Source organism: Xiphophorus hellerii, chromosome 24 (genome assembly GCF_003331165.1).
Source record: "Xiphophorus hellerii strain 12219 chromosome 24, Xiphophorus_hellerii-4.1, whole genome shotgun sequence".
In the NCBI taxonomy this organism is placed as follows: Eukaryota; Metazoa; Chordata; class Actinopteri; order Cyprinodontiformes; family Poeciliidae; genus Xiphophorus; species Xiphophorus hellerii.
In genome coordinates, this window is record NC_045695.1 from 14,739,555 (window position 1) to 14,758,059 (window position 18,505).

Here is an 18,505-nt window from a genome sequence, read left to right on the forward strand (position 1 = left end):
CTGTGTACAGGAATATCTTCAAACATGAATGACACAGAAAATCCATTTTTCAAACGACAGTGTTACATGACCCAATGTTCTGTAAATCACCTTGAAATTGTCCTATTTACTTTTTGAACATGTACAATATGATAGACAAAAAAATTCTAACAAGTCATTTTCTGCCGTTTCCCTTTTCTTCTCGAACATTTGAAGCTCCATCTCTTCCTAAGGTTACAATAAGCTCAAAATGATGAGTTTGACCTTTATATTTCTGAGTTGTTTTGTTTTTTTAAATGTTATGCAGGGCAGATTTATCGTAATATTGCAGGACAGCATACAGCATGCGGTGCCTGAGAAGCATCTCATTCTTCCACCTTAGAAAATACTCCTTCATATCACCCTAAATATGAAGGTACAGTATACAGCTTTTTCTAATATTTTGCCAAGTGATTGATGGTTTGCTGAGCTGTACAGATCGCTGATTCTTGGGCATAAAGTGACGTGACGGTTTGACAAGCTTGAATAGCTCATGATCAGATGTTGGTATGAAATCTCTTCAGTTGGAAATTGCTTCTTCTCCATGTGGTTCCTCCTCCTCTCCCCCGACCCTGAGGTTGAGCACTGCTTTGCATACTCTGGACATTTTCCTGCTGATTTTGCAACACACCGATTTGTGCTGGTGCCCTTTAGTTGTGCGGACCAGATAGAGTGTAGCCTTTGTGAGCAACTAGCCCCTTCGCTAAGTTGAGTACAAACTAAATACAGACTTCCATTTTATGTCCTCATGCGGGGTGAGGTGAAAAAGTTTCAGGTCTCATCAAATGGAGAATGATCAACTTACACTGGAAGAAAAAAAACATACACACACACACAACACATTTTATTCATGACTCAGCAGAAGATAAGGACCTCTTTGGCTGTTAAGTCATCCCTCTAGATGCCAGGCAACATCTGTTTGAGCAATTGGTCCCTTGCTACCTGAATGGTTAATTACCCAATGATTAAACTGGTTGACCGTATCGACACGGGGGTTTTTAGAGCCTCAAAAAGCAATTCCCAAGAATTGCTCAGCCTTTGACCATACATGGCATCAAAAAGCCCTCCGACCCACCCGTGAATGTCTTTCTGACTGGCAGAGGCAAAGGAGAGTTCATTGGAACCTCCTAATGGGGCCCCTGACAAGTGCGTCCAGGCCTGCTAACGATGACAGAGGAACTTCCCACGCAATCAGCCACTGCATCAGTCTCCCAGGGAGAAAGTGGTGGCGGAGGGTGAGGGTTGGGGGCGAGCAGGCATGAGGTAGCAGAAGAGAGATTGTGCATGCGTGTGCAAATGTGTGTGAGAGCTGGAGGGATGACGGCAGGCAGTTGACATTTGTCTGGCGGAACACAGAGGCTTACGATTTGAAGTAAGCAAAATGTGACATGTTTACCCAGCATGTTTAGTTATATCAAATCATCTCTTTAATAACACTTGAAACAATAAACCAGTTTAAAAAGAAAATTGCAATTTTCCATTTTAAGTTAACATGAAGAAGTCTTTAGTATTAATCCATTTTATTTGCATTTTGATCAACCAACCAAGCTGACCAACCATAGCCAAGTTGAAGAAAACTTTGTTTTCTACGTGTGTGTGACTCACAAAAGATCAACATCACAACACAGCAGCAAAGCATTAGAATGAATGAGCAGTTTATCTGTCCCTGCAGGCGAGTTCCAGCAGACGTTTGAAGCTCAAAAGTCAATGAGAATTACTTTGATGGTCAGTTTCGACACCAATAGCTGGGTGACCATGTTTTGGTAGGTTTCGTCCTCCGCAACTTCAAAACTTCCACATAAAAAAGCAAGCCACACTTTTCAGAGTCTTATGTTTAACTGTCTGAAATTCATTCAGACTTATGGTTGCAACCCTGTCAAATATATACATAAATTTAAAAATATATTAATGAAAATTTAGCAGGTACTAAATATGATGCAAGGCAAAGTAAGAGCTAAATGTACAGGGATTGTAATCAAGAGTCAGGCCTACTCACACACTTTTTAACTGGGTTCCTATTTTTGGGTCAGCTCCCACAACTGCATGTGTGTGTGTGGGTGTGTGTGTGTGTGTGTTTGGGAGAGAGCGGGCAGCACGTGGCAGAATGAGCGCGTTTGTCTGCGCTAAGACCTGCCACAAATGTCAAATGTGAATTTTCTGCCCCTCTGGTCAGTCAACACACATTTATGTTTCTTTTCTTGTCAGTCCATCTGAAAAGTAGCGAGGCTGTTTATCACAGCTTTCACTCTGACCAATCCTTTATGCCCTTTTTTTTTTTTTTTTTAGCCCTGGCTAGGTCCGGAGCAAAAAGAGGAAAATAAAAACATATTTGCATAACTTTCACTGCTAATCTCAAAGCTGCTCCAAGCAGAGGGCGGAAGGAACAATGAGCATTAAATTTGCCTCAAATAGAGGCTGACCGCTCTAAACTCCTGTTTGCAATCCTTGCAATAAAAGGCATACATTAGTCCCTTTCTATTCTGCTGGCAGAAGCATAAAGTTGGCAAAGGCCGGGTCTGTGGGTCCAAATGTGGAAACGTACTGACACGGGGCATTTGTTTCCTGCTAAAACAACATTGATCCTTCCATTGGTGACAAGGATTTTGCTCTCCAAATTGTAAGGCACCTGCTTCTCCAAAAAGTGACATGACTGCAGATCTATTATTCCATTTTGACAATCTTTCCATTTTAACTTCTTTTAAAGCACTACCAATGAACAAGATTTCTTTTTAATCAGTTTAAACTTTTATAGATCTATTGGCATTTATTCAGTATTTTGGACCAGAAAAAGTTGGACAAAAGGAGGGGAGCGTTGCAGGAACGCTCCCAAGGTGTGAGTATGAAGGTGCAGGAGTTATTTTTATCTTGTGTTTTACATTGTGAACCTCATTTTCACCAAAGGAACCATGGCAAAGTCGCCTTCATAGGGCTGATAAACATTAGAAATTTATCTGGTCAAACTCTTGTATTAAGCAACATAAATTACTAATTTGTTTGCCCTTCAAACACTCAAATGTATATCGGCAAAATTTGGGTATCACTCCACAAAAGATCTAGACTGTCATAGATGTGAAACAATCAATTATATCCAAGGTCTTTCTCGTCACAAATGACATCCGATTCTTAAAACTCGGTTTAATAGTTCAGAGAGATCTAGTCAAATATCAGTGACTATTATTTCTATGAAACATATTATGACAGAATCTCACTGAGGCCATCAGACTTTTTCAGGCCACCGAACCTTTGAAGGCAAGGAATTTTTCAAAGGATCATCTATTAACTAGGACACCAAATCCATCATAAATATAGCCCCCAAAAAATGCTGCAACAAGACATCTCTGTTATTGAGGCTTCCTTTTGGAAACCCATTATGTCTGACGCTTATTATTTTCATTTTGAATCTGTCAGCATTTGTTCCCCAATGGTGCAAGGCTGACTGCAGCTCAGCCATCAAATAAGATATCCTGCTTCTCTTTCTGAAAGTGCTGAAACTGTCGGCAATTACCTTTCACCAAAGATTTATTCCTCAGCCTTCAACTGGAACAAGGCTTTTGACTTATTCGCATGCTGGTGTTGTCGGGGCAATTTAGCTTAACTGGTTCTTGACTTCGTTCGGTAGAAATTAAACAGAGGTCAGAGGAATCTGTTAATATCCCCCTGTCGCCTCTGCACCTTAAAGCCTAATGAATGCATGATGATGCCAAAGCAATAGCAATTTTGAAAAATTTTTTAATTAGCAGCTAGCCAGTTTCCATTTCTAATATGTGATTGTGTCATCAAGACCCCTCTGCCTTTAGGTGACAGTGCATTTACAATGGTGTTAAATTGTTTTTGCTGTTCAAACAAGTATTTGTGCCCAGTTTGACCATTTTCATGTTAGAAATATTTCTGAGTAGTTGCTTGCAAGCTAGCAGTTAGGCATTGAGTGTCAGCTACACAGATCACTGCAAAAGTATTTCTAACCAAAGCTGTGAATTTTAGTATTTGAACATATTTCAATGTTCTATTCAAATGTATTTGTGTAACACATTTAAACAAAAAAATCTGTTCAAAGTGACTTCATGCAGTCACCAAATGGTAAATGAGCAATAAACAGTACATCTAATCAAAACTTACCAGATGAAGCAATAATTATAATAATTATTGAGCTACATAAAAACCCACAAATATCAGATTTTAATTTAGAAAAGACTTTACTCCCACTTTACAAGTGCCTGTCATAATGATTATATATTATACAATCCCGATATACTTTGTACAATCTTCTTTTACTACTTTGGGGAAAAAAAACCATAAGGGGTCTACATAGTGCGTTTTTGAATTATCTCCCCATCAGACAGTGTTTAGATGCTTTTCTGCTGAATTTGTAAAAGAACGCATGTTGGGTTAAACAGTAAAAGCAGAAACATTTTGCTTTAACGCAACCTGGGAGTTTATTGGAAAGCAGGACAATCATAAACCTTTATAAATCACCCAACCAACCCACACCTGGGATGCAGGTGTAGTTGGAAAACTTGTGGTATAACAACTGAATGTGTAAACAGTTCCATTAACAGCTATTATACTTCATTTTCACTCCACATTTTATCTCTGCACATTTTCAGCAACTAGGAAATTGACTTATATATATATATATATAAAAACAGTATGAATGACCCATCAGTGTCGAGGCGACCTGTTAAGTGCCACCTGAACATCTTTTCTGGTTCTTTTCAGGGGCTTTACTTCCTTTAGCTTCTCAAGGTCACTCATATCACACAGTGCCAAACAGCAGATGCAGGGGATGCAGCAACCAGCACCTGATCCAAGAGACTAATTTTATTCATTTAATCAATTGATTAAAACAATGCACATTAGTCAGGACAGGAAAATTTACTTTTTTTTATATATATAAAAAATGACAGGCGAACGTGGCAAAATTCATCACTAAAGGTACAAAACTGTCAGTAATGGTGTTGGTGTTTAAAACCGTCAGAAACAGTTTGGGCTGTTATCTGAGTTTGTAAGGTTCTCTGGCGCCCTTACTTCTTATATCAGCTTTTGGCTTCGGGTATCAGCCTCACAAACTTGTGCATCATTCGGCACACAAAAGAAATAGCTTGGTTTATATCTCTCCCATAACCATTTCCCAAGTGTCATATGTATTTTTACAATGAAGAGAAATGCTTGAGGGTAGTGGAACTGCCCAATGTTCTTGCTGGCCTCAGTGAATAATGGAATTTACTGGAGAAAATTGACTTTTTGCCTTGTTGGGCAGGAAAGCGCATAAATGTAAATGGCCACAGCAAATAATGAATTTGGGACTCTCACACAAGAAGTGGACAGAGTTACCCCAGGGAGCCACACAGAAGAGGGATATTAGTAAAACACTCCGGGAAGTGATTAACTCTAAACTCAGTCAACAAGGCTTTGATTAAAAGTATACATTAATGAGAAATAATATGAACTTTTCTGAGATCAGCAAATGGCTGCAATGAAACAGAGTGAGAAATTTAAAGGGGTATGAATACGTTTCATTCATTAATTCACCAGGGACTTTGATTTTCCTCATTAAAACAAAACCAGAGTAAAGGAAAAACATGGATATTTGAAATGTCCGTGATTGTATTCAGTGACTCAAATATAAAATACATAAAACAACTTTCCTAGCAAGTTGGCAAACAGCTGTGGAAATTATTGCTGTGATTCAACCAACAATTTTATGATTTTCTAGTGAGCAAACATTTAAAACCAGAAAGACTCAGAAATGGAGCGATGGTCAGAAAGAGGTCAAGTTTTCCATATTAAAGAAAGTCCATAAAGTAACGCATTTGATCCAAAATGTCTGATTCAATCTGGATTTTCTACTGATAAAAGCCCAGAGAAATCCTCTCTGATCAATAAATTATTGACTTCATATTGAAATATTTTCCATCCACCAATCAGGAACCCAGATATCTCAGCCGGGCCACAAACACTCAGAACCTACTGGTACCAGTTTGACTCCACTATGAAACTGGGAGCAAACTCAGCTTGTTGTCTGGGTTACAGATGAAAACTCAGAGAAAATCAGAGTTCCTGATTGAAACCAGGTGCTGCAGTTCTGCATCATAACCAGAACCAGAACCAGGCCCAGTTCTGGTTCTGGTTCTGTCCAGCAGCTCAAAGAGAGAAAACCCAGTCAGGACTGGAAACCAGAAGAATGTGGAGTTAAAACTCACCTGAACTGAACTGAAAAAAACTACAAAAACATTTACAAAAAAACAGAAATATAAAATACAGCGGACCTAATTCAAACCTAATTCAACATTTATAAAGAATCCTATGTCCTTTTTTCTTGCACCCCTTCAAATAAAGTCTTACCAAATTTACTTCCTTGCAACCACATTGTTTTAAATAATATCACACCCTGGTTCACTTACACCTGCTTAGTTGTTTATGCTGTGGATTAATTTCACATTGAAACATTGTAAATAAAACATCAGCAAAACAAGAAGTGAACACTCACCTGATCCAGACGCTGCTCTTCTTCTTCTTCTTCTTTTTTGGCGGTTGGCAAGCAACTTACTGATGTGCATTACCGCCATGAACTGGAATGGAGTGTGGATCGGGATGCTACATATATTTTCCCCCAAGCCCCCCAAAAAAAGAAAAAGAAAAGAAACCTTATATCCTTTCTATCAATTTCGTTTTCTTAAGATAATTTATTAAATAACAAAAATATACAGACTCTGCTCTGCTGCTGCATGGAGTCTGAACCGGTTCTGATCCAAACCTGACTAGAGCTGACACACCTGAGGCTCCGCCCCCTGACCCAGCTGAGGCTCCGCCTCCTTCCAGGTGATAATAAACACCTTTATTTTCATGTTTTCCTTTGTATGAGTTGAGCTGTAAAACTTTAGGTCAGATTTGAACTTTTTCAGGTTTTTCTCAGTTTTCTGCTCATTTCCAACCAACATTTTATTGCAGGAAATCATTTCAGGAAGGAACCAGAAGATTCAGGAGTCTGGGAGATGAGACTGTAACCGACCTGAACACTGAGGCCCCAGAGCGCCCCCTGCAGGATCTGCTGCACCATTAACCAGACAGAAATGGCAGTTTTATACAAGTTATTATTCTAATTCAATAGCTGATTTAATTCATCGAGTTTTGATTGAAAAGATTGGTTCTCATCTGTTTTATTAAAAAAACATCTTCAGTCTGAATACTGCAAAAATAAACTGCTGGCTAAATTAGTAGCTTAAAGCTGAAATCAACTTGAGATGTTTCTGCTTTTACTAATTTAAGCTGTGAAACTAAATGTGAAAACTTATAATACAGCAAAAATGGCATGGAGGATTAAAATGAAGGTTTAGTTATTATATGTGTACACAGTCAGCTGCATAAAAAATACACAAAGATTTTTTTAAAAACTTTATTTGGTCGTTAAACATCCAGCAACCCACATTGCATTAGAAGAATTATGAAAATCAAACATGAACCAATCAGCACATTATCCCAGTGATTCTCTGAGGTTTGAATAAATCAGTAAAATCACAGTAAAGAGCCTGAAGTTCTCTAGAAAACTCAAAACATGAAATATGGAGTTAAAAAAGTAAAAACCAAAACAAACAGAGAAATTAAAGCTGAGAATCAATGATGACGTAAAACTTCAAGATTTAGTTTTTACAATGAACATAAAATATATAAAATCTTTTTTTTTCCAGGTTCCACATGTTCCTGAAAACTGCTCTAAGATCAGAGTTTCTGTAGGACATCCAGTTCTAAACTGGTTAAACTGGTTTCTCTGATGGAAGCTGAAGTTTCTCTGCAGTTTCCAGTAAAGCATCTTTTAATCTGTGGAGCTTTGAGGAACATTTTCATGTCAGCAGAAGGAAGAAGCAGCAGAGAAAAGAGGTTTGAAGTGTCTTTCATGGCTTCAAAGCTGAACTGAAAATGATTCCCATGTTTCCATTCTCAGACCATTTCTGGTTCCAGGATGAAAATGAATCAGAGAGAAAAAAGATCAACTTTCCAGTTGAATCCAGTTCAGATCAAAACTCCATGAAGCCTCTAAATGGAGCCCAGTTTGAATTGGATCTTTATTGATCCAAAGAGACAAACAATATCAGACACTAAATGACAGACATGAGAAAATAAACAGGAGGAAAACCCTGGAGGTCAGAGGTCATCATCATGATCCAGTCAGAGTCTCTTTAGACTCAAACTGCTGCAGCTTCAACCTCTGAGGATCAGCAGGACACTGAGACCATTCTCTACTTCACAGAGATCAGAACCTGCAGAGAGAAGAAGGAAGGAGAGAGCAGATCAGTGAGTGTTTCCAGCCTCTCTCCAGCAGCAGTCAGTGACGCAGCACATCCACTAGATGGTTTCCAGGCTGCAGTCAGACTGATCTCAGGCTGATTGCTGTCTCTGTGTCCAATCAGGAAGCTTGAACCATTCTCCTCCCACTGAGAAGCTGCAGCTTTACTGGGAACACTGGATCTTTGCTTTGATGCTAACTGGGTTTAGTTCAATATGCTGATAGGAGATGGACTCACTAGAAACATTTACTTACTCTACAGTCTTTACAAGATCCTTCAGCTGCTGAACATCTGAATACTTCAGGTTGTTTCCTTTCAGGTCCAGATCTGTCAGACGGGTCGGGTTGGACTTCAGAGTTGAGGCCAAATAATCACAGCTGATCTTTGACAAACTGCAGAACTTCAATCTGAATAAAGAATAAAAGATGTGAGCTGAAGCCAACAGGATGCAGGTTAACCAGTCCAACAGAACCAGTTAAAGATTCTCATCAATATTAATGCCAACAAGCTGCTGCTTCAATAAAGACCTGCTGACTTCAGAACCAGAACCAGGTACTGGGTCATGTTGTGTTGGAGGATTTTAGTCAGTAAAATCATTCCAGGTTTTGATCAAAATGTTGAAGCATCAATCATTGATTATTGATTTGTTCCTGTCAGATTCCAGGAAGTCACTTTTCTAGACTGGGTTGAATGACCTTTGACCTGCTTCACATGAGGGGGATTTCTACACACTGGGGGTCCGAATGCTGTCCTGTTCTGACCTCAGATCAGCAGGTCCAACTCAGTAACACAGAGGGACTAAATTAAACTCTGGATCCAAGTCCAGGAACAAACTCAGAAAATATTTATTAGAATAGAAGAAATTAATTTGATTTATGATCAATTATATATAATTATTCACAGAATTATCAATAATTATATAATTAAAATACCTCAATATCTCCAGTCTGCAGCCTTCAGTCTGTAGAAAACCACAGAGCTCCTTCAGTCCAAAACCTTCCAGGTTGGTTCCGCTCAGCTCCAGTTCTGTCAGATGGGTCGGTTTGAACTTCAGAGCTGAGAACAGAGAAGTCCTGCTGGTCTCTGAAAAACTGCATCTGTGCAAGCTGAATAAAGAATAAAAGATGTGAGCTGAAGCCAACAGGATGCAGGTTAAAACTGAAATATGAACAAATAAATAATAAAAATGTAGAAAATTAATTTCCCTGAATGTAAAAGAAACATGATGAACTGATTCTAACATCTGATCCAGTCAAACTGGTTTAAAGAGTCCAAACCAGCAGAACCAGAACATTTGATCAAAAAATAAACTCAAAGTTTTCTATCAGCCTGGATGAGTTGAGCTATTTCTGCTGGTTCCTGATCATCAGCTGGAGACCCGACTTGGTAACTGGATCAGAACCACTCAGTTTGTTCATTAATGGCCTTGGGTTCTTATTAAAGCTGCTGAAAGCCAATGGAGGCCATTATTTCCTAAGGAGACGTGACCTGATGAAGCATCATCACAGAGACGAGGCTCCAACCGACTGACAGCTGTCAGACTGAAGAGGACGGTTCCTCTCTGACCCGGCCCAACAGAACCACAGCTTCAGGACAAAGCTGAGGAACCTGCTGCTGCTGCAAACCTCACTTTCATTCATTTCATCTAGATTTGCTTTTCTACAATCAGTCATTTCTTAGATTTGGTCATTAATGATGATTTGAACTTGTCAGTGTTTGTGGCTCGACTCTGGAGGAAAAACATTTCATTCTGGATGTAAAGATGAGAATCAGAAATGAGAAATAAAACAATCTGAATCTTTACCAAACTGAAACATCTCCATCATTAATTTACATCATTTGAATTATTTTACTCATTTTGTTCATCAGTAAAAAAACATTTTAAAGTAAAAAACTGAAAAACAAAGTTCAATAATCTCAAAGTCTGAAATAAGAAAAAAAATAATATATAAGGTAAAAAGTTTTAGAGATTTTATTCTGACATTTGAACAGGTTGTTTTAAAACAAAATATATTTCAATAAAAGTATTAATTAAACTAATGTTTAAAGTATAAATGAATGATTTTATTGAATAAATAAAGAAAACAAACCTCAGATTCTTCACTTTACTGACTGAACTCTCCAGGATCTCAAGCACAAGCTTCAGATCAGAGTCTCCACTTTTATGTATGTAGATCTCACTTATTTCCAGTTCAGTCAGATCTGGGTTGGACTTCAGAGCCGAGGCCAAAACTTCACATTCAGCCTTTTTGAGCGAACAGCCACCAAGTCTGTGATTAGAGAAGAAATAAATTCAGTTCTAATGAAATCAATCTGGATCATAAACAGACTAAAATATGATAACAGTGATGTCATCATCTGATCAACATCTGATCTTCAATTTACTGAGTTTGACCCCACAGAGAATCTGTGCAGTTCCTGGTTAAAGTCCAGGTTCTGGTTCTGGTCCAGGCTTCATGTCCTCAGACCTTCAGCTGCAGTCAGATGTTGAAGATCTTCTATCATCTGTGAAGGAAAGTTCAGTTTTCTCTGCAGCATCTGATGGAGCTGCAGCATCAGAGCCTCAAAGGAGCTGAAGCAGCTGATGAAGAGGCTGACTGAGCTGATGAAGGAAACTACTGGAGATGATGGAGAGGAGGAGGAACTGCTCACAGCTCAGACTTGGACTAGACCGTTTGGCTCAGAGGAACAAAGGTTTGGATGTTAGAAGAAATTGTTGCTAAACTCTTAAAGAGCTGAAGACCAAAACAGAGCGTTTGGGTCCAGCAGCATTTTTCATGGTGAAGCAGTGAAAGCTCTCCAGTAACTAGAAGAGGCTGGGATGTCTAAAGAGTTGAAGCTCATGTCTCTCCAGGTCTTCATGGCTAACAGCTTCAACAAAAGCTGCAGATGAAGAGTTGATGAGGAAAATGGTTCCAGCTCTGGAAGCAGAGTTCTCAGAGCTTTGGGAGGATCTGACAGAAACTAGGACTTTTTCTGGAGCCAGACAACAATCACCACATTTTGCTCTCATTTACAAACTCAGAGGAAACTAGTGGGAGGAGGAAAAGTTGGTTCAGTAAGTTTCTAACTGGTTTCCATGACAACAGCAGCAATTATTGGGGTTATTTTAAAGTGTCCATCAAACCTAAACAGTGATTTTATAACTTAAAAAAAAAAGACAAAGATCCTAAAAGGAGTAGCGGCTCAATGAGTGAAGAGGAGTTTAAAGTGTAAAAGTCTCTCTGGCTGATTGGATCTTTCAGACAAAATAGATTTTTTTCTAGAGTTCAGGGTTTTCTATTCATTTAAACATGAAAACTGATAAAAAGATAAATATTTTTAAAATGATCAAAATGTCTAAAAACCAGAAGCTGCAGCTGTCCTGGATGAGCTGAATGTTTAGATGGTTGAATGGCTGAAATAGTCCAGAGGATGAAGGAAGAAGTTAAAGACCAAAAACATCCAGAAGCAACGAAGAAGAAGAAACAGGAGGACAATAGAGCTGAATCAGCATTCACACAATGAAAACATCTGGACTCACCGAGCCTTTCTGCAGTTCCTCACAGCTGGAACCAGTCTCTGTCGTCCTGATTCTGATGTGTTGTACTTCTCCAGGTCCAACTCATCCAGAACCTCTGACATCTGCAGCATGAAGGCCAGAGCTGAACAGTCAGTCACTGAGAGCTTCTTCCCTGAATCCAGCAGCCGTTGGATCTCCTGATAAAATGAGACGTCGTTCATCTCCACCAGACAGTAGAAGATGTTGATGCTTCTGTCAGTAGAGATTTTATCAGTGTTCATCTCCTTCAGGTTGGTGATGATTCTCTGGATGGTTTCTGGACTGTTCTCTGTCTGACCCAGCAGATCTTCTAAGAGTCTCTGGTTGGACTCCACAGTGAGACCATGAAGGAAGCGGACAAACAGGTCCAGGTGGCCATTTTCACTGCTGAGGGATTTCTCCATGACTTCCTTCATGAACTCATCTAGAGATGTTTCTCTGTATTTTTCTCCCAGAAACGTCTTGATCACCTCTGACTTCCTGCTGGTGAAACAGTGGAGCATGTAGACTGCAGCCAGAAACTCCTGGATGCTCAGATGAACAAAGGAGTAGACGGAGATGTCGCACGTCCCTCTCTCTCTTTTAAACATTTCAGTGAACACTCCTGAGAACAACGCAGCATCTTTGATGTTGATGCCGCACTTTTTGAGCTCTTCGTCATAGAAGATCAGGTTTCCCTCCAGCAGCTGCTCAAAAGCCAGTTTTCCTAGAGACTCAATCAGCTTCTTGTTCTCTGGACTCCAGATTGATCTTGTCTTTTTTCCTCCATCATACTTTTCCTTCTTGATTGCGAAGTTAACCTCCAGGAATGCTATGTACATCTCAGTCAGAGTCTTTGGCAGTTTTTCTCCCTCTCTGGTCTTCATCACATCCTCCAGAACTTTAGCAGTGATCCAGCAGAAAACTGGGATGTGACACATGATGTGGAGACTTTTTGATTTCTGGATGTGGGAGATGATCCTGCTGGCCTTCTCTTCATCATCTCTGAATCTCTTCCTGAAGTACTCCTCCTTCTGGGGGTCAGTGAACCCTCTGACCTCTGTCACCATGTCAACACACTCAGCAGGGATCTGATTGGCTGCTGCAGGTCGTGTGGTTATCCAGAGGAGAGCAGAGGGAAGCAGTTTCCTCCTGATGAGGTTTGTCACCAGAACTTCCACTGAGCTGGACTCTGTAACATCAGTCAGGATCGGATTGTTCTTGAAATCCAGAGTAAATCGACTTTCATCCAGACCATCAAAGATGAACAGAACCTGGAACTTTTCAAAGCTGCTGATTTCTTTGGTTTTAGAAAATAATTTATGAATCAGTCCTAATAAGCTGAACTTTTCTTCTTTCAACATATTCAGCTCTCTGAAAGTGAATGGAAATATGAAATCAATATTCTGGTTGGTTTTGCCTTCAGCCCAGTCCAGAGTGAACTTCTGTGTTAACAGTGTTTTCCCAATGCCAGCCACTCCCATGGTCATCACTGTTCTGATTGGTTGATCTCTTCCAGGTGGGACTTTAAAGAGGTCTTTTCTTCTGATTGTTTCTTGTTTCCTGGATGCTGTTTCAATGTGTCTGACCTCATGTTCCTGGTTGACCTCTCTAGTTAACCCCTCTGTGATGTGGAGCTCTGTGTAGATCTGGTTCAGAACGGTTTGATTTCCAGCTTCAGCGACGCCTTCAGAGAGACTCTGGAACTTCTTCTTCAGAAACTCTTTAAGGTCAGACTGATACTGACCAACAATATCTGAAGAAAGAAAGAAAAACAAGCAAAATAAAAACAATTTGCAATATTCTAACAAGTAACTGGACTAATAAAGTGGCCAGTTTGGTTCTTCTTCATAAACTTCTATGAAGAAAACATAATTCAATAATTAGAGAAAACTCAATGAAAGTTATTCCAACATCAGTCCAAGGCGTAAGCAAACTAAGCAGCAGCTTAGGACCCCAGGGCCAACAAGGGGCCCCCTCAGTGGAGCTGATTTTTTTTTATAACGATTCTTATGTCATCACAATAACAAAAACACACAATTTCATAAAGAAGTGATTTGTTTTTACAATATATTTGATAATGTATGTAGAAATTGTTGTTCTCTGGCAGATTACCGAACTTTAAAAAACCTGACCTGCCGATTTTGACCGATACCAAGTTTGTTTTTTTTTGTCTGAAATTTTGCTAAATATAGGAAAAAAGTCAGTGAGTTGGCAACAGTGGAGTGAATATTGTTAACAGTAAACATTCAGACATGACCTGGTGGGCCGGTTTGTCAGTCAAACCTCTCACTGCAGAGCAGAAGAGGACAGAGGCTGATTTTTAAACCTTTGGTGACGAAAATAAGATCAGATGAGCTTCACTTGTAAGTATTAGAAGATCATGATCCCCCAAAATTAAAGAAATCGGCCCCCAGAAATCGACTGACTGATAAATGTATCCTATATTATACATGCATAGGATATAAAGCAAACAGCATCATCAGAGATGCAATAAGTTTATAGCAGTTGAGCGAATGATCTAATATTTTAAATGTTGATTGCAGCCAGTCCACATTGTTAGCAGAAGCAAATGGCCCCAAAACCAAAGTTCGCTTAGGGCCCCATAGAGGCTTGGGCCGGCCCTGGTCAGTCTACAACGTCTGTAGTCTTCTTTTGTCAACCCCCAAAACCTTCAGGATGCAGCCCCATTGAGTGAACTGGAAACTCAGTCCCTGTCTGACTGTGAAGTGTCTGCAGGATTAGCAGCACATGATGCTTTGACCAAAGAGCAGGGTGGTTTTTGTGTTCAGCTAACAGTTATTTTGCAATTTGAGAACGTGTAGACAGAACATTGAAAGTCTGGCCAACTCCTTAATGTCACTTTCTATTGAAACACAGAAACCCTTAGTTTGAGCCAAATCCACATTCTCTGGATCAGCAACGTGTAAATTGGACTCAAACTGCTTCATTTCACCTAAAGATGTTTTTGTCAACTCCTATCAGCTTTAAACAGTTTCATCCACATGCTCACTGCCACACATTTACAATTCAGTTTTAAAAATAAAAATGAAACACAGAAGACAATTGTAGTAAAAAACATGATTCAGTGATAAAGTTGGAACAAAACCATCAGGCTCATTGAATGCAGGAGTTTTCAGTAACATCAACTCTTATCATTGTCCTTATAGACACAGAAAAATGTTTCCTCCCTGCATTTTCCAGCCTTTATGAAAGAAATCTGGATAAAAAGCTCTAATCTGCCAAAGAAATGACTCATTACATCAATAATGTTCACATTTAAAATGACTTTTCTCAGTCAGAGACTGGATTGGATTCTTTAAAGAACAATTACAGACTGGAAATTGTTGGGCCAACAGATTGTTAGGATTTACTACATTTTGCATTATACTGTAAATATATACACTGCCTGGCCAAAAAGAAGTTGCCACCAAAAAATGGTCACACTCTAATATTTTGTTGGACCGCCTTTAGCTTTGATTACAGCCTGCATTCGCTGTGGCATTGTTTCAATAAGCTTCTGCAGTGTCACAAGATTTATTTCCATCCAGTGTTGCATTAATCTTTCACCAAGATCTTGTATTGATGATGGGAGAGTCTGACCACTGCGCAAAGCCTTCTCCAGCACATCCCAAAGATTGTCAATGGGGTTAAGGTCTGGACTCTGTGGTGGCCAATCCATGTGTGAAAAAGATGTCTCATGCTCCCTGAACCACTCTTTCACAATGTGAGCCCGATGAATCCTGGCATTGTCATCTTGGAATATGCCCGTTCCATTTGGGAAGACAAAATCCATTGATGGAATAACCTGGTCATTCAGTATATTCAGGTAGTCAGCTGACCTCATTCTTTGGGCACACAATGTTGCTGAACCTAGACCTGACCAACTGCAGCAACCCCAGATCATAGCACTGCCCCCACAGGCTTGTACAGTAGGCACTAGGCATGATGGGTGCATCACTTCACCTGCCTCTCTTCTTACCCTGATGCGCCCATCACTCTGGAACAGGGTAAATCTGGACTCATCAGACCACATGACCCTCTTCCATTCCTCCAGAGTCCAATCTTTATGCTCCCTAGCAAACTGAAGCCTTTTTTTCTGGTTAGCCTTACTGATTAGAGGTTTTCTTACAGCTACACAGCTGTTCAATCCCAACCCCTTGAGTTCCCTTCGCATTGTGCATATGGAAATGCTTTTGCGTTCACAATTAAACATACCCCTGAGTTCTGCTGTTGTTTTTCTTCGATTTGATTTGACCAAACGTTTAAGTAATCGCCGATCACGATCATTCAGGATTTGTTTCCGATCACATTTCTTCCTGGAAGACGATGGTTCCCCACCATCCTTCCAGTTTTTAATGATGCGTTGGACAGTTCTTAACCCAATTCTAGTAGTTTCTGCAATCTCCTTAGATGTTTTCTCTGCTTGATGCATGCCAATGATTTGACCCTTCTTAAACAGACTAACGTCTTTTCCACGACCACAGGATGTGTCTTTTGCCATGGTTGTTTAAGAAATGAGGAGTTACTCATTGCATCAGCTGGGGTTAAATAACTTGTTGCCAGCTGAAAGATAATCGCCTATGCAGTACTTATCCAATAGGAGGCTTGTACCTATTTGTTTGGTTAAATCCAGGTGGCGACTTTTTTTTTGGCCAGGCAGTGTATAATACAGTCTGTGTTATATTGTCAGAGTAAATAAAGTTTCTGTCTCTCAGACATTCCTTCCCTCTTTGTTAAAACAGTTTTAAAGCAGGTTGTTTTTCACCTTTTTGTCTTCATGCATCAAAATCATCACCATCTTTAAGAAAATGTTGAGTTTTATTGTATTGATCACAAAAGGCTGAAAACAGAGCCACTTCCAATCAAACCTATAGGTTGTTGGGTTGAACATGTACTGTGCTATATCAAGAACTGTATTGACACTGTAGCTGTGGATAAACGCATCCGGGTCTTCCCAAACCAGATGACTGGTCCAGCGACTGGATGACTCAAGAGGTCCAGCGACTGCTAAAGACCAGGAATACCGCCTTCAGGTCTGGGGACAGGACCGTCTACAGTACAGCCTGAGCTAACTTGAAGAGTGGCATCAGAATGGCTAAGTCTGACTACAGGAGGAGAATAGAGGGCTACCTTGACAGCAACAACAGCAGGCAGGTGTGGCAGGGAATCCAGCATCTCACCAACTACAGGACCAACCTCGCAGCTGCGGAAGGCGACGCCACGCTGGCAGGAGCTGAACCTCTTCTTTGCCCGCTTTGAGGTGAAGCCAACAGAGGCAGCCACACTACACCAAGCGACCCACAACACCACACTCCTCGTTGTAGAGGAGCACGAGGTGAGGCGCACACTGCGGGCTGTCAACCCAAGGAAGGCTGCTGGACCTGATGGCGTCCTTGGACGTGTCCTGAAAGACTGCACCGATCAGCTGGCTGGAGTCTTCACCAGGATCTTCAACCAGTCCCTAGCCCTGTCTACAGTCCCATCCTGCCTGAAATCTTCCACCATAGTCCCCATAACCCAAGAAACCTCACATCTCCTGCCTCAACGACTACCGGCCAGTGGCACTAACCCCTGTGGTGACGAAGTGTTTTGAAAAACTGGTCCGGGGTCACATCACAGCACTTCTCCCTCCTGGCTTTGACCACCACCAGTTCGCCTACAGAGCCAACAGATCCACAGAGGATGCTGTGATCACGGCCCTCCATGCTGCTCTGTCACATCTGGAGCAGCAGGGGAGCTCTGTGCGGATGCTCTTTGTAGACTACAGCTCTGCTTTTAATACCATCCTCCCTCACAGACTGGTGGACAAATTGGGGGACCTGGGTCTCCCACACTCCACCTGCATGTGGATTCTGAGCTTCCTGACCAACCGACAGCAGAGAGTTAGGGTGGGAAAACATACATCCACTGCCCTCAGCCTTAGTACTGGCTCTCCACAGGGCTGTGTGCTGAGCCCCCTGCTCTATTGTCTGTACACATACGACTGCACCTCTGCCCACCACAGCAACACCATCATCAAGTTTGCTGATGACACCACAGTGGTGGGGCTCATCTCAGGAGGTGACGAGTCCGCCTACAGGGGTGAGGTGGAGCGGCTGTTGCAGTGGTGCAGGGAGAACAAGCTGCTCCTCAACAACTCAAAGACAAAATAACTCATAATAGATTACAGGAGGAATAAAACAGACATTACACCACTAACCATTGGGGGAAAATGTGTGGAGAGGGTAGCTGATTTCCGTTTCCTGGGGGTCCACATTGAGCAGGGCCTCACATGGAACATGAACACCTTGGAGCTGATAAAAAAGGCCCAGCAAAGACTGAACTTCCTGAGGGTTCTCAGGAGGAACAGCATCAAGGAGAAGCTGCTGGTGTCCTTCTACAAGTGCTCCATAGAGAGCATACTGACTTACTGTATCTGCGTCTGGTATAACAGCAGCACTACGGCTCAAAGGAAAGCTCTCCAAAGGGTTGTGAATACAGCCCAAAAAATCATTGGCTGCCCTCTCCCCTCACTGGAGGACCTGCACAGCGACCGCTGTCTAAGAAAAGCACAACACATCACAAAGGACACTTCTCACCCCGGACATTCTCTGTTCACACTGCTGCCTTCAGGCAGAAGATACAGAGCAACCAGAACAAGAACCAACCGTCTCAGAGACAGTTTCTACCCGATAGCAATAAC

At 40.9% G+C, this 18,505-nt stretch overlaps 1 long non-coding RNA gene across 1 annotated transcript; it reads right to left on the reverse strand.

Moving 5' to 3' along the window:
- Nucleotides 1-8,221: 8,221 nt before the first annotated feature.
- Nucleotides 8,222-11,841, reverse strand: LOC116715965 (uncharacterized). Its single transcript, XR_004338300.1, has 5 exons — nt 11,824-11,841; nt 10,391-10,570; nt 9,233-9,406; nt 8,555-8,707; nt 8,222-8,273 (listed from the first exon to the last, which is right to left on the reverse strand). It is a non-coding gene; the product is annotated as an uncharacterized LOC116715965 (long non-coding RNA).
- Nucleotides 11,842-18,505: the final 6,664 nt, after the last annotated feature.